The sequence below is a fragment of the Manis pentadactyla genome, chromosome 8, assembly GCF_030020395.1.
Source record: "Manis pentadactyla isolate mManPen7 chromosome 8, mManPen7.hap1, whole genome shotgun sequence".
NCBI classification, from domain to species: domain Eukaryota; kingdom Metazoa; phylum Chordata; class Mammalia; order Pholidota; family Manidae; genus Manis; species Manis pentadactyla.
In genome coordinates, this window is record NC_080026.1 from 139,193,673 (window position 1) to 139,209,408 (window position 15,736).

Genomic DNA, 15,736 nt, shown 5'->3' on the forward strand with positions numbered 1-15,736 from the left:
TACAATACTTGCCCGGGGTCCCACAAACACCAGGAGCAGCCCTACATACAAACACCATCCAAAAGAAAACTGGGTTAGTACACGGATACAAACAATACTTTAAGACAAGAAGCATGATAAGGGAGGTCAGCAAATAACAATATAACAGTTCCAAACGTGTATGTTCCTAACAACACAACCTCAAGATACGTAAAATAAATGTTCATATAAATTTTTTAAGTAGACAATTATTGATCATTGTGGGAGATTTTGACACATCTCTTAGTAACTGACAGAAGAGCCAGATGACTACAGAAACCAGCAAGTGTTTGGAAGAAATAAACAAGATGATAACAAAGTTCATTTTTTGATAAATATGGGACACAGCACCCAACATCTTCAGAACATAAAGGCAAGGGCAAAAAAGAGAGATTTGTGAATGCTAATAAAAATTGAGAGCATTTACTCCATCAAACTCTCACTGAGGGGACTGCAATGCGATTATAGAGAAGGAAGGAAAATGATCCCAGAGGAAGGTCAGAGGCGCCCAAGGAGGAAGCAGGAAATGTGGTGACATACACTCCTGCTTTGACCTGACACACGACAATAGTAAGGGAATGCTGGGTGGAGTCAAAAATTAAGTTAGAACTGACATACTGGATGAAAGTCTCCTGTAAATCTGGAAAGAACCAAAGATACTTATTAAAATTTAACTTTGTTCAATTAAAAATGCATGTTGGAATTTCTAGAGCAAATACTAAAAGAATAAAAATAGAGTTTGGAAAGTTTTTCAAAATCAATATATTAAAGTTATTTGCATTTCCATAATACATGCAAGTAGAACATATAATTTAAAAACATTTAATATTTAAAATAGTAATAGATATGATGAGGTCCTTCAGAGTAATCAAACAAAAAGTATGTAAATTCATTATAGATAAAAGTGTATGATTTGTTGAAACATTAAAAAAAAGACTGAAAAATGGATAGATCATATACACAGAGAAGAAGGCTCAGTATTTTGAAGCTGTCAGTCCTTTCCAATTTTATGTAGTTTTAATGCCATCAAAATAATAAAAAATATTTTATATAGAACTTGATATGCTAATTATAAAATTACAAAATACACATACAAGTGCAAAGAATAGCCAATATGTCACAAATCTTTTAAAAGTCTTTGCAATCAAAGTGTTGGAACTACTAGTCAAAGTCTTATATAAAAGTCTGAGACATGGTGCAGCATAGCTTGGAATCCTACCTTATACTGTATATGAAATTTAATGCAAGACATATCATAGAACTAAAATTAAAAGCCAAATGATTAAGGCTTTAGAGGAAAACATGTTTGAAAATCTTCCCAACTTCAGGGTAGGCAGATGAATATTTCTCAAGGCACAGAAAGCATGAAATATAAAAGAGACAATGGATAAGCAAGTTTCCATCAAAACATGAAGCTTTTGCTCTTCAGAAGACACCACTAGGAAAATGAAAAAGCAATCCACAAATTGGGAGAAAAAAATCATAGCAGATATCTGACAAAGTATCCATAATATATAAGGAATGTCCAGCATATTTAAAGAACTCTACACATCAGTAGCAGAAAGAGTAGCAACCCAATAAGAAAAGACTTGACTGGACTTTTCACAAAATGTCTATACAAAAAGCTGGTCCCAGCTGAATCTTAATGTGCTTCTAAAAGTTGCTAAACATAGTTAATACCAGGAACAATGCAACTTAAACCCCAAAGGAGGTACCATTTCACACCTTCCCAGGATAGCTAAAATTAACACATAAGCAAACAAAGCTGGGCACACCAAGTACCTGGGGCTGTGGATAATCAGAACCCCTATGTTGCAAAGGAAAATGTTCATGTCCCAGATATCACTACCCCAGAAATTTGTTTGCTAGTTTCTTCTAATGTCAAACTCGTATTTGTCATATAGCCAACAATTTCACTCGGAGCTACTTACCTGAAATGTATGAAAACATACGTCTGCAAAGAAGCTTGGACTATGTCTGAACAGATTTAGTCACAACAGCCCCAATTTGCAAACACCCCAAACATCCATCAACAGCAAGGTAGAAAAACAAATTTCAACATATTCAAACAATGGATTACTACTGGGCAATAAAATACTGCGAGTTGCTCATACCTACAACATTGCTTAATATCAAAAACATTGTTGAGTGGAAGATGTAAAACATAAGAAAATATGTACTTAATAATTCCAGTTTTTGCAAAACCTGAGACCAGGCAAAACATAATCTGAGTGATAGACATTGGGAAGGAGGTTGGCATGAGAGTGGAGACTGACTGGAAGTATGGTTCCCCAGAGATTTATCCAGGTTGCTTCCTGTATCAACAGTTTGCTCTTTTTATTGTTATTTCATAACAAAAAAAGGTAGTATTTCATTGTATGGATATACCACAATTTGTTTAACCATTTATCCATTGAAGGCCATCTGGATTGTTTCACATTTTTGTTATTATGAATAAAGCAGCCATAAACATTCATGCACAGTTTTTTGTATACACATGTTTGCATTTCATGGACATAAATGTCCAGAAATGCAACTTTGGGGTCCTGTGACAGTTTAGAATTTTTAAGAAACTATCAAATTATTTTCCAGAGTGGCTTTACCATCTTACATTTCTGTATGAGAATTCCAGTTTCCCCTCATCCTTGCCAGCATTTAGTGTTGTCACTTAAAAACAATCAGCCATTCTGATAGGTGTGTAGTTGCTGGTTCTAAGTTGCATTTCCCTCATTGGTAATAGTGTTTCACTTTTTTTCACACAACTTGCTTGCCATCTGTGTATGTTCTTCAGTCAAATGTCTCTTCAGATCTCTGCCCATCTTCTCATGGGATTGTTTGTTTTGAATGTTGAGCTTTGAGTATTTTTCATATATTTTTGGTAGCAATCCTTTGTTAGGTGATTGGCAAACGTTTTCACTGTGTTTGCCTTGCCTATTCATCCTCCTACCAAGGTCTTGCATAGAGCAAAATAGTTGAATTGTGATAAATCAATTGTTTTTTCCCTATTGTGGGTCATACTTTGGTGCCAAGTCTAAGAACTCTTTGCCTGATGCTAGGGACCAAATATTTACTCCTCTCCTTTTCTTTCCTTCCCAAAGGTGTTGTGGTTTATATTTTACATTAAATCCATGCTTTATTTTGAATTAATTTTTGAATAATTAAACCTTGGGCCAGGGTTCATGTTTGCTTGTTTTGCCCATAGATTGCAGGTGCTCCTGCACCATTTGTTGACAAGAGCACCTTTCTTCCCTTGAACTGCTTTTGCACCTTTGTCAAAAATTAGGTAGGTGGAAACATCCCAAATGCCCTCTGGCTGGCAAATGGATAAACAAGCCATGGCACATCCATACAAGGGAATATTAACCATAACAAGGAACGAAGTGCTGACACACGCCGCAGCATGGATGAGCCCTGAAAATATTATTCTAAGTGAAAGAAGCCAGGTACACAAGATGACATACCATATGATTCAATTTTTATGAAATGTCCACAACAGGCAAATACAGCGAGGCAGAAAATGCCTGTGTTGGTGGTTACCTGAGGGTGGGAGGATGCAGGGAGAGGGAATGGCAGCAAATGGTCGGGAGTCTGTTCTTAAGATGATGGAAATGGTCTAAAGTTGGCTCGAGTGAGAGTTGTACCTATCTGTAAATATAACAAAAAAGCACTGAAATATATACTTTTAATGGTAATGTGTTGCATATCTCAGTGAAGCCGTTAAAGGTGTTTAAAAATCCCTTGGGCTGGATCATTGTCTGTCTTGAGGCTGTCCTGGCCACTGCAGGAGGTTCAGCGACGGCTCTAGCCTCTCCCCGGGGACACCCACAGCAACCCTCTGAGTCGAGTCATGATGACCAGAAAATGTCTCCCAGCGTTGTCAGATATCCCGTAAGAGGAACCCTCCCAACCCCACAGGGAGACCCAACATCCTGGAACAACGAAAGAGCAGAAAAAGAGAACCCGTGGCCACGTCAGTGCACGCCACTGTCCAGAGAGCCGAAGCAGAGGCATCCTGGGGAGAGTCTGGGGTACGGCCCAGCAGGTGCCCCGCTCTCCGGCGCACTGGCCACCCTCTCGTGGCCTGGAGCAGCTTGGCCCTTTTGGTGACCTCCTCTTAGAAAGGTGGCTTCCTCGCTCCCCGGCTGATGCGCCGTCTCTCCATGTCCACCCGGTGAAGCACCCCGCGGAGGTTAGCAGACAGGTCCCTAAATCTTCCCGTAGGTGATTTTAGCGAAAATTAAAGTGCATGAAGTCATAAGACCTGTGCTGCGGCAAGGGCCACCCACTGTTCCCGTTCATTTCCCCCCGGGGGCAGGGTGTCTCTGCGGGAGGCCCAGCCGCCGTCCTGGGGCTGCACGGGGCGCCCCCACCCCCGGGGCCGGCAGGCTGTGTCCTTGCCGCAGTGGAAGGGCACCCCCTCCTGAGTGACCCCGAGAGCAGAAGCTCTCCCCCACACTCCCTAAGGAAGAGCACGAAGCCGGCAGCAGCCAGCCCCCAGGAACGCCACTCACACACAGTTTCATTCCGACTTGACCTTCCATGGGAAAAAACATTAAAAAGCCATCTTTCAAGACTGATGGGATGGATGCCCTACAAGAATAATTCCACTTTTACTATCAAGTGGCAAGATGCTTTTAAATAACATCACTCATGCTGCTGGGGTTCCCCGGGGAGCTGGCTGCATGAAGAGCCTATGAATAAAGGATGTACAAGCGACCGGTCTTCCCAGGCCAGCAGAACCGGGAGGGGTGGGGTGCGGTAGGGCCCCCGCTGGAAGGTGGAGCATCTTCCCAAGGCCAGGAGCGACGCGGCCACCCGCCCCTTCAACGCCAGAGCTGCGCCTGCTGGCCTACAGGTGGCCAGAACAGCCCCTTGCTGCACAAGGAAGGTTGCTCTGGGGCTGAGTCATTCTGGTGTGAATGGTGTGTTTTCCCAGATTCCTCCCAGCAGACTGAGCCAGGGAAGCAACCGGACAGAGTTCCTGAAGGGTGATGAGATTCTCAGGAAGACGCTACGGAGAAGCAGGCTGTGTGGCCACACGTGGGCACAAGCCTGCCTTGGAAGTCACAGAGCAGAAAAGTGGCTTTGCAAGCAGTGGTGTGTTCCACTCAGGTTCCCCAGGCTGGAGTGTCTGCCTCTGTCCCTCTTCCAAAGCCTTCTTCCATGGCACAGACTTTCCCGCGCAAGCAGACATTGTCGTTTGAGTGAAGAGAGGCAAGCAGAGGACCGTCTCATCACAGGAGGGCTATGCACCCCTCATGGTGAAACGTCAGAGGAGGAAGAGAGGGTGGTGCTGCCCAGTGAAGGGGAGTGATGTAGAGCTGGGCAAGGTCCCGGGGGCATCCTGCAGGGCAGGTCCCAGGGGGCATCCTACAGGGCAAGGTCCCAGGGGGTATCCTGCAGGGTAAGTTCCCAGGGGGCATTCTACAGGGCAGGTCCCAGGGGGCATCCTACAGGGCAAGGTCCCAGGGGGCATCCTGCAGGGTAAGTTCCCAGGGGGCATTCTACAGGGCAGGTCCCAGGGGGCATCCTGCAGGGCAAGTTCCCAGGGGGCACCCTGAAAGTGATGTCTCCGGTCACCAACCTGGGCCTGGGCCACTCTCTAGCCGCTTCCACCAGAATCTTTGGTCGGGTTTTGGTGTCTGCTGCCCTTTCCTGGAAAGTGCTATTCCACGTGTGAGAAGCTTCCTCCCTTCCTCAAGTCCATCTCAAAGTCACATTTTTGTGGACCTGGCACGTCCAGGCAGGGCACACATCTTTTCCGTGTGCACATAGCATTGGTACAGGTGTCCGTGAAATATCAGAGCCTTGCTTGTTTCTCCCCAGACTGGAAGGCCTTGGATTTCTCCAGGACCCAGTGCAGTGCTTGGCACATAACAGGCATGGGCGAGAGGATGGATTAGAGGATGAGTGGGTGGATGGATGGATGGACGGACAAATGAGCAAAACCGTTTTATGCTGTCAACAAACACATGTAGTATATAGCTAGTGATGCAATTCACTTGTTAAATATGCACCCTTGCCACCCCCAACTATGATACACAAATAAACAAGGATGCAAATCTCTTTAAAAAATAAATAAATACCCTCAATAAATAAAGAGTACCGAATGGCACTGTTCCTCTTTTAATCTGTTGGTCTGCACACAGAATCCTTTCTAGCAAACAAAAGTCAAGTCTGTTGCCACAACATGTAGTCCCCAGATGGGCACTTTGAAAGCCCAATAGTATCCAGGGCTCCGGCGGGAAGGCGGGAAGGAGCGGAGACCCACCCACCCAGCAGCGCTGCCAGCACCCAGCAAGACCCGCTCTGCCTCCGCTTGTGAGGGAATCGCAGTTCACACCAAGGACAGACTTTCCCCGAGGCATTGATCACCATCAGCCACACACCCTTCTCATCGTTTCACACAAACTGCCGATCGGGGGAGGGTATGCCTCAGTATCAGAGGACACATGGTACACGGATCACTGCAAGTTATTTAGATATTTTATGGGGGCGGATGGTGGGACGAAAGACACAGGGAAATGTTACAAGTCTTGTGTTCTGTACCATTTTTGCAGCACTTCTGCGCACTCAGCGACCAGCCCCACCTTGTGCACACGAGCCTCTCTACTTCCAGAAGTGAGTCGCCGCTCCCCCTCATTTCTTCTTCAGTTGGTGGCTCTGTTCCATTCTTCCTGTACCTTTCCATAGGGAAGATGCCTAGCCTGGTGCTTCTGTTTATCTCTACTCATTCAAAAAGCAATTTTAATTTTTAAAATAACAGGTAAAATACACAAACGTAGCACTTACCATCTCAGACACATTGGAGCATACAGCCCAGTGACACTGCGCTGACTCACGTGTGCAGCCGTGCCCACCCTCCTTCCCCGGAACTCCTCATCCTGAGAAACAGAAACTCCGTCCCCACTAAACATGAACCCTCCACGCCCTCCTCCTGCCCCTGGTAACCACCAGCCACGTTCCACCTCCATGATTCTCACTGCTACTAGGGACCTCATGGAAGGGGACCCATACAGCATTTGTCTCTTTGTGACTGGCTTGCTCCATGTGCCATAAAGTCTTCCGGGTTGTAGCAGGTGTCAGAATCTCTGTCCTTTTTAAGGTGGAACGATATTCCCTTGTGAATTTTGTTTATCCGAGCATCCATAGTGGAAATGTCTCTTTGAGAACCTGCTTTCAGTTCTTTTGGGTGTACATCCAGAAGTAGAATGGCTGGACGGAATGGTAACCTATTTTTAATTTTTGGGGAACTGCCTATTGCTGTGCACACAGGCTGCACTGTTTCTCATCCCACCAGCCTCCACAGGGCCACGGTTTCTCCACGTCCTCATTGACAGTTGTTTTTCCCTACAGCAGCCAGCCTAGTGCATGTGAGGTGACATCTCACTGAGGTTTGTATTTGTATTTCCCTAATCATCAGTGATGTGGAACATCTTTTCAGGTGCTTTTTGGCCATTTGTATGTCTTCTTTGGAGAAATGTCTATTCTATCTTTTGTCCATTTTTTAAACAGGTATGGTTTTATTTGTCATTGAATTACAAGAGTTCTTTATATATAATTCTGGATATTAGCCTCTTATCAGAAATATGATTCGCAAATATTTTCTCCTGTTTCTCGGGTTGCTTTTCACTCTGTTGCTTCTGTTCTTGACACCCTGATGGTTCTGTAGTGATGTGGCCTGTCTATCTATTGATCCTTCTCGGTCCTTTTCGCTCTTCATCCACCCCTGCACCTCAGTGAGCAGATGAGCTCCAAAAGGCACAGGGCACGCTAGACAACATGGGCATCCACGTCTGATGGCCAGAGTTAAAATCCTGGTTGGGCTGCTCTCTGACTGATGCCACGCAAAGCACTGCGGCCCCTGCGGCCCCCTCTTCTCTGGGAAGCAGAACAGACGCCCTGGTTCCTTACCTTACAACGTTCTTATGACACAGCAAAGCCAGGGTATAATGCCTCCCTTCAGGAGAGACTTTGCATCCTGTTGTCAGGAGCGTGTGGGCTGGTCCTGTGGTCGCTAGAGCCCCGTGGACACAGCACACGCTCCTTTCACATAGGGTGGAGAATCCTGCCCGAGCCCCATTTCACATTCTGTATTGACATCTGAGGGTCCCCCTTCTTTTCTTCTCTGTCCCCACTCCATTTACACATAGGACAGATGATTTTCTTTGTAGATGCACATGATACAAATACTTCAAAGTTAAGATAATCCTAAGAAATAATGTTGCATGCACTACTCTACCAGTGGTTGAGATTAAGTTCAGCTAAAAAAAAAAAAAAAAGCAAAAATCAATATCTATCTATTTTGCTTAAGCACTAAATTTGGGGTTTTCTCTCTCACACATAGACATGCTGAGGACAGCCATCGGGGCCAGGGCTGTGCTTCCAGCAACTTTGGGGCACAGCCCTGCTGGTGTGTCCACCCTGGTCCCACACGGAGCCCCAGCTATAGGACAACAGGGAGGAGAGGGAGGAGAAGTCAGCAGGTGCACCGGCTGCTCTGCAAGGAAGGTCTCAAAGGCTCCTGCATCCACTGAGAGCCTGCACTGAGAACCACACGGCCTCACCTGTTTGCAAAGGGTTCTGGAAAATGCCATGCTTGGACTCATGGGGGACAGGTGTCCCAGATGAAATTTCTGTTACTCTGTAGGAAAGAAAAAGGCCTTTAAATGACAACTAGCAACCTCAACCATGGGGAATATCCCGTGAGAATTTATACTTAGCAAAAAATACAAATCTCTAATAAGCTGTGCCAGTGGTTTCAGAGCAGACTTGCAGACAATCACACACAAATGTCTGACTACCCAAGACACGAGAAGGCTCTCTTGGACGACACTACACTGCATGCGGTAGCTAATGCCAGCATTTGCACCCTGATTCCAGCCCTCATTAGCTCCATGACTGTGAGCAGCGTCCTGGAGCTCTGTGTGCCTGGCACACTGCAGACATTCATGCTCTGTCTGCACAGGTACCTCAACTGGGCTGTTATTTTTATCTCATACATGGAACAAAACTGAAGTTCAGGAGACCATCTTCCTGGCCATGCAGGGCCCGAGAAGGAAGGTCAGCTTTGTGCTGGGAAGGCTGCAAACAGAAGCCACCTCTGAGGCTCTGGCACCAGGGCTGTGGGTGGTCAGCTGTCTCAAGACCACCCCATTCCTGTCACTCATCTGGGGAAGTGATCTTTCATTTGGTGACTCCTCTGTTCCATGTGGGCCACAGTCCTTCACAAACCTTCCTGCAAAGGTTCACCCAGTGGTTCATCCGCTCAGAGACTGGGGAGCTCTTTGGTCACAGGGCCATGCCTTGCTCTCCATACGGTGGTAGGTTCTCTAAGAATTTGGGGAAACGTGCTATTTCTCCTGTTAAAGTTCTTGTATAGGTGAATTGGTTATAGGGAAACACTAATTATTATTGTTTATTTTATTGTTTTTTTAACCTCTTAAATTTTATGAGATGGACATCATATGCAATAAAATACATCCATATTAAATGCCTTTACAAATGTAAACACCAATGTGACCATCACCACAATCAAGATACAGAACATGTCCATCACCCCAAAAAGTGCTATTTGAACTCCATCCCACAAGACCCCCCACAAGCTCCACGCAGCCACTGACCAGCTCTGTGTCCTATTAATTAGTTTTGTCTGTCCAAGAATTTCATATAAAAGCACTTTTGCAATATTCATACATTTGTTTCTTGATTAGTTTGCTCAGCATAATGTCTCTGGGATTCATACATATTTTTATGAGGACCAGAAGTACATTTGCTTTTACGAATAGGTAGTATCCTGCTGTGTAAATAGACCCAGAACTGGTTAGTGATTCATTCATTGATAGGCATTTTAATTGTTTCCAGTTGAGGCATAATGAGTAAAATGTTTATGAGTATTTGTGTACAAGACATTATATGGACATATGCTTTCATTTCTTTTTTAGTAAATATATGAATGGAATTTCTGTTTATGTGAAAGTATATGCATATTTTACTTTATAATAAATTGCCAAACTGTTTTCCAAAGTGGTTGTACCATACCTAATCTCCCCATAAATATAGAAGGTTCTAGTTGCTTCTCATATTCACCTAGAATTGTGATTTTAACATTTTATCCATGCCAGTGTGTATGTAGTCCAGTCTCACTAGGGCTTAATTGACTTTCAGTGATTACTAATGATATTGAGCATCTCTTCCTGTGCTTTGTGGTCATTCATATATATTGTTTTGTTGAGTGTCTCCTCAAATAGTTTGCCATGATTTCTATATTAAAATTTGAAATCAATTCCACTAAGATTTAATGTACCTAGGCTGAAACACACTGGCTTAAAGTGTATAATTCAGTGCGCATAACATACTGCTTTCTTTGTTGAAGTGTCTGTCCAAACCCTTGTTGCATTTTTTATTGGAGTGTTTATCTTCTTATTGAATTGCATGAGTTATTTATGTTTTGGATACAATCCCAAGATACAGCCATTTTTCTTGAATAAATGCTCCTGAGATGGTTGCAAGGCTATGGTTAATTTACAGAGTCCTGAAAAAAAATTGATGTTAACAATTCATTACTTTTATGGAGTAGTTGATTTCCAGAGGTCATCGCTGTTCTGGAAGTGGCTTCTGAAGAGACTATTTATTCTCCACTAAATAACCTTGACATTATATTCTGTTCATTTGATCTATTGATCTATCTTTATGCAAATTGCACATTTTCTTGATTAAGGTAACTTCATTGTAAATCTTGAAACCAGATAGTATGATCATATGAAAATTAAAAATAGCTAGCTAGAAGAGCCAAAATAATTTTTAAAAGAATAAAATTGGAGTATTTATGAATGAATTTAGCAAGGTCAGAGAGTACAAGGTCAAAGTTTATTTTAGACACCCACAAGCAGAGTGAGGAAATTCCCTCCTAGTCATAGTTTGCTGGTATTGTTCCCTAAGGGTGAATGTTGGGTTTTGTCAAATGCATTTTCCACCTATATTGAGTTCACTTTTTATAAAAAATTCTTTTAAAATTGTAAATTGAATTGATTGCTTTTTAACGTAAAATCATTCTTGCAATCAGAGAATCATCACTTGATAACACCATATTATTCTTTTATATATTGCTTGATTTGAATTGCTAATATTTGGCTAAGGATTTTTACAACTGTATTCATGAAGAATATTGATCTGTAGCTTCCTTTTCTTGTAGTATTTTTTAATAACTGAGTTGGGATGTGTCCCCCTTCCTTGGATTTTGAGGGAGCCCATGTAGTATTGGTGTTATGTCTTCTACATTTGATAGAATTCACCATTAAAGGCATCTGATTCTGCAGTTTCCTTTGTGATTAAATTTTAAATGTGAATTCAATTATATTACTAAATTAGAGTATTTATTTTGTATCATTTTTGATGTCTTGTAGTTTTTCAAAGACTTTGCCAAGTTTATATTTTTATGTTTACTGGAATACGGTTGTTTCTATTGACGCCTTATTATCCTATTAACAGCCTGTAGGGTCTATAGTGATAGCACCCCTTTCACTTCCGACATCAGCAATTTGTATTTTTTCTGTTTTTAAAAATAAGTCTAGCTACAGAAAAATACAAATACCATATGAGTTCATTTATACGTGGAATCTAAGAAAATAAAACAAATGAACAAACAAAACAAAAAATAAAACAAATAAAACTCATAATATACAGAACAAACTGGTGGTCGCTCTAGAGGAGGGGTTGTGGGGATGGGCAAAATAGGTGAAGGGGATGAGCAGGTATAAACTTCCCATTATCAAATAAATAAGTCAGGGGGATGAAAAGCACAGCTTGGGGAATAGTCAGTAATATTGAGTATCTTGGTTTGGCGACAGATGGTGACCAAACTTATCCTGGTGGGCATTTCTTAAAGTACGTAATTGTCAAACCACCATGTTGTATACCTGAACCAATATAATATTGTATATTAACTGTACATCAATAAAAAAATCTAGCTAGAGACTCATCAATTTTATTGATATTTTAAAATCTCCCTTTGCCTTTATTTCCTGTTCTGGGGCATGTGTTCATTGCATTGATTCCTACTCTTCCGTTTGGTATTCCTACTTCCACTACTTTGGGTTAATATTGTTCCTCTTTCTCCTGACTTCCTAAGGTGTGTGTTTTCAGGATTGAATGAGCCGAGTCCCTCCCCTTAGTTTGGCCGGTCAGCGCCCAAGCACCTTCCAGCTGTGGAGCCCAGGAAGCTGCTGGTTTTGGCACACAGCAGGTGCTCTTTCACTGGTTCTGGAGAATTCCGGTGTGTGTGTGCAGCTTAATATCAGCCAAACATACGCCACAGGGGCCCCTGTGAACGTGCCTAGAGCTCTGTGCCCAGTTTCTTCCTCTGCGAATTCCAGCTCATCAGCCTCATGAGCTCAGAGCCGCGGCCCCCGCTCAGCACCTGGGCTCCTCCGCACCTGGCTCGGGGAGGGCGTCAGGGAGGCAGGGCGAGCGGCCACAGGGCTCACCTGGTTGCTCTACGCCCCTCAGGGGTGGCGGCCCTGGGTTGCCAGTAAATGAAAGACTCCAAAATCATGTTTTATATATTAGTTACTAGAGTAAGGGTAAGTCCATATACACTGATCTGTCATGGACAGACGTGGACTAGGAATCATATATTACTTTATGCTTTTCTTTATCGCATCCTAATTTTATTTTTAAATACCTTTTTATTTTAAATTTTCTATTAGTATTTCCAATCATTTTATATTTCAGTTTTTAAAACCATAGCCCCTTAATTTTTTTTTACATACCATCTTTCACAAACTCTTATTTATATATTCTTGCCTTTAATGTCTTCTCTAAAATCTGGCCTTCTGTGTTCTTTTTTTAAAATTTTATTGTGCATTGGGGTTCTAATTTTTTTCTTTCCTTCACCATTTATCTCACTTTAGCAACCGGTCCTGGATGCACAGCCCTCACCACTTCCTGCAGTCCTTCCATTCTATGGAAGTCATTGAAGAGAAGGTAAGCATTGTTCTAACTGCTTCAGGTATGCGGCAGATAGCACCCCGTCTGCTCAGAGCTGCTGCAACGCCCACCTCCGGGGGGTACAGGGGTCCCAGTGCCACTCACTGTGGGCAGTCCACACAGACACCACGTGCCGCTCAACTTCTTCATACAAACGCTTCTTTTCAAATTATCCTTTATTTGTTCCCTGTCTTTAAAATAAACACTGCTTAAAACACTTAAAAATAAACACTTAAAAATAAAAAATGCTGATGGAAAACATTTGTAAGCATTCAGACACATAAAGAAAAAAAATAAAACCCAGCCCTAATTCCACAATAACCTAGAGATAATCATTGCTACATCTTCAGAGTATTCATTTATTTTCTTTACTCCAAGCGTATTATGGAAAATTGCTGGCTGTCTACTCAGTAGCCATTATTCCTCAGTGCACAATCTTTGCTGGCAAAATTCTTGACTCTGTTCAAGAATAGGTGTCAATGCGCTCGGGGACGTAGCCCCTTCCAGTCGTCAGGAGATGAATGTCAGGTTTGTCTTGTCCATTCCTGTAAAGAGAGACAGAGAGAAAGGGAGGGAATTGGCTGTTTTTCTGGTTAACTCTTGGCAGAGCTGGGCAAGTCCATGGTGTTGACAGTCTTCTTGTGAATCTTGTGAACAGCAGGAAGGAACAGGCCTGCGGCTGTGACCAAGACAGTAAGAAAGGCAGAGCGGAGGGGAGGGCGAGCCGAGTCCTTACCAGCGTCCCGGACTGACCCCATGGGCAGTCAATGCGCATGTCTTGTTATGGATGACAATAAGCTCCTTACCATATATGATGCTCTAACTCACATATTATAATTTGCATCTGAAAACATGTAACCTAATACAAACTCCATATGGCTGCAATAATGTTCATTATTCAATTTTGTAACATGAGGTTTATTTATACCATCATTATTTTTCCTAAGCTTTTCAAACATGACTTAACCAGCCACATAATAATCTATAGTTGAGTGTTTCATATACCCATGTGGAATAGTTAGGGCTTCCCATTCTGGCTAATATGCCCACTATGGTAGGGCTGTCTTTGAGTACAGATCTTTGTCTCCAGGTGGCCAAAGGATGCAGACACTTCAGGTTCCTGAGACATGTTGCTGGGCTGCTGGTGCAGGAGGGGAGTCAGCTCACCTCATATTGTCACGGTTATCATTCATGTAATGCCTCCAATCTGTCTGGCAGCAATCCCTTTCTGTAGTTCTATTTCACATGTATCGGATTCTTATTGAGGTCGAGCCATTTTTTAGAGATACTTATTGGCTACTGTGCATGTGTCTGTTTCGTTTTGTGGACTATTGGCCAATGGCCCTCGCTGATGATTCCACAGTACAAATGTTTCTTCCTTACATGACCTCTGCCTGAGAAGGTCACATCTCCGTTTTTCCCCTCATACTTCAAGGCCTAAATCAAGTATGTCCACCTGTGAAAATCATTTTAGTGCCCCGTGGCATTTCTATGCCACACCTTACCGTACTCCCAAGCTCATCAAGTGCCTTGACTGCAGAGCATTTAGAAGATTTTCCTGAGGACAGGAATCCTGGCTTGTCTGTTTGGGCAGAGCAGGCCCCCAATAAATGCTGTCTGGATGAATGAATGAATGAATCAATTGATCAATCAATCAATCAACTTGGCTGTTGCTCTGATGACACCGGGCTCCTGCCTCAGTGCCCGCAGGGACAGTAGCAGGGAAATTTGGTTCTTTAAACCAGAAGGAGCTGAGGAAACTGGCCAGAGCTCTTGTGTGGCAAGCGTGAGGCCAAACGGGGAGACTGGCCTTAGACTGGGACAGAGGCGGAAGGGGTACAGGACGCTCTCTGGGCAAAGAGCCTCAGCTTGGCCAGGCCGGCCAGCAGCGCCTGCGGGTGAAGGCTGCCACTGCTCGGGGGGCTTTGAAGAAGGTGTTGGGGCGCAGGTTAGACATGCCCCCTCATCCCCTGGCCCTCCTGGCCCTGCAGACGCCATGTCTTTGAGGCCGACCAGCGCTGCCCAGGATCCGCTGGATCGCGTTCACGGGTGTGCTGAATATCCTGGATGAAAGGCGTTGGGCTTCATGCTCTCCATGGGAACTCAGGTACCCCAGAGCTCCATCTGGTGTCAACGGGGCCTCTCCCAGACCCCTGTCTGCACCCCCCACCCCCATCTGCACCCCCTTCCCCACCCCTGTCTGCAACCCCTCTCCCCCACCCCCTACCCCCCCGTCTGCACCCCCTCCCCCACCCCATCTGTACCCCCCTCCCCTACCCCGTCTGCACCCCCTCTCCCCCACCCCTGTCTGCACCCCCCCTCTCCCAAGCCCCTCTGCATTTGCTGAGGAGCCCGCGACACAGGCAGAACCGCGCTGTGGGAATTTTGCCATAGGTCCCCTTGTTGACGAGAAATGGTCGTTCGCTCTTTCCTTCCCCTTTTCTTCAGAGGATGGAAAAGCAGGATGAATGTGATGATATTTTTTCTTCATTCTGAGAAGTACTTTTAAATGTCAGCTGCATGAAAGGGGAAATGCGCACCTGATGATGCAGCGCAGCCCGCGTGATGGGAGGCTTCCAGCAAGGTCAATAGTATATGCAAATTTTACTCATTAAAATAGAGTCATTTTGATGTTTTCCTTTGGCATTGAATAGTTAAAAGAAAGCTGTTCTAAATTGCCAGCCAGCCTGTCTCCTTTCCAGAAGTAATTGAGATCGTGAAATAACTGGAT